General features: G+C 33.7%; 1 pseudogene; it reads left to right on the plus strand.

Annotated features, from left to right (window-relative positions):
• Positions 1-1,275: 1,275 nt before the first annotated feature.
• On the plus strand, positions 1,276-1,359 carry LOC128774043 (U4 spliceosomal RNA; annotated as a pseudogene).
• Positions 1,360-1,853: the final 494 nt, after the last annotated feature.

Below are 1,853 nucleotides of genomic sequence, written 5' to 3' on the forward strand. Positions count from 1 at the left end.
CCTTCAAACTGATAAGGGAAATTTAAAACTTTCACTATTTGCAGACGACATGATATTATATATAGAAAACACTAAATACCCCACCAAAAAAACTACTAGAACTGATAAATGAGTTCAGTAAAGTTGTAGGATACAAAATCAATGCACATAAATCTGTTGCATTTTTATACATCAATAATGAAGCAGAATAAATAAATATTAAGCCAATAATCCCATTTACAGTTGCATCAAAAATAATAAAATACCTAGAAATAAACTTAACTAAAGAGGTGAGAAGGCCTGTACCCTGAAAAATAGAATTCATTGATGACACAAACAATTGGAAAGACATTCCATGCTCATGGATTGGAAGAACAAATATTGTTAAAATGTCCATACAACCCAAAGCAATCCACAGATTTAATGCAATTCCCATCAAAATACCAAAAGCATTTTTCACATAACTAAAACAAACAATCCCCAAATTTGTATGGAACCACAAAAGAACTTGAGTAGCCAAAGCAATCTTGAAAAAGAAAAACAAAGCTGGGCATGTCACAATTGTAGACTTAAAGTTATATTACAAAGCTCTAGTATTCAAAACAGTATGGTACTTGCACAAACGTGGACACATAGATCAATGTAACAGAATAGAGAGCCCAGAAATAAACCCATGATTATATATGGTCAATTCATCTTCAGTAAAGAAGGCAAGAATACACAATGGGAAAAAGTCTATTCCACAAATGGTGTTGGGAAAAGTGGAAAGCTACATAAAAAAGAAGGACACTGGATTTTTTCTTACACCATACACTGAAATAAATTCAAAATGGATTAAGAAATCTTGTCATGATGAGCACTGGGTGATGTATGAAATTGTTGAACCACTGTATTGTACACCTGAAACTAATATAACATTGTATGTTATCTACACTGAAATTAAATTTTTTAAAATGGATTAAGGACCTAAATGTGAGACCTGAAACCATAAAAATCCTAGAAGAGAGCACAAGCAGTATTTTCCCTGACATCAGTTCTAACAAGATTTTTCTAAATATGTTTCCTAAGGCAAAGGAAACAAAAGCAAAAATAAACTATTGGGAGTACATCAAAATAAAAAGCTTCTGCACAGCAAAGGAAACAATAAACACAACTAAAAGGCAACCTACTGAAGGGGAGAAGATATTTGCAATTGACATATCTGATAAAGCTATCCAAAATATATAAAGAACTTATAAAACTCAACACCGAAAAAAAAAACCCTACAAATAATCCAATTTAAAAATGGGCAGAAGAAGCTTTTCACAGTGGCAGTATCGTAGCCAATGAGGTTTATCCAAGGCGCGATTATTGCTAATTGAAAACTTTTCCCAAATGGGCAGAAGACATGAATATACATATATCCAAAGACATACAGATGACCAACAGACCCATGAAAAGGTGCTCAACATCACTCATCATCAGGGAAATGCAAGTCGAAACCACAATGAGATGTCACCTCACACCTGTCAGAATGGATAAAACAAAAAACTCAAGAAATGACAAGTGTTGGCAAGAATGTGGGAAAAAAGGAATCCTCATGCATTGCTGGTGGAAATGCAAACTGATGCAGTCACTGTGGAAAATAGTATGGAGGTTCTTCAAAAAAACTAAAAATAGAATTATCATATGATCCAGTAATCGCACTACTCAGTATTTACCCAAAGAATATGTAAACACTAACTTGAAAGGATATATGCACCACTACGTAGCATTATTTACAATAGCCAAATTATGCAAGCAGCTTAAGTGTCCATTGGTAGATGGATAGATAAAAAAGTGATACACACGCAAACACACACAAACACACACACACACACACACACACACACATG

Source organism: Panthera pardus, unplaced genomic scaffold (assembly GCF_024362965.1).
Source record: "Panthera pardus isolate Hobbes unplaced genomic scaffold, ASM2436296v1 HiC_scaffold_27, whole genome shotgun sequence".
Taxonomy (NCBI): domain Eukaryota; kingdom Metazoa; phylum Chordata; class Mammalia; order Carnivora; family Felidae; genus Panthera; species Panthera pardus.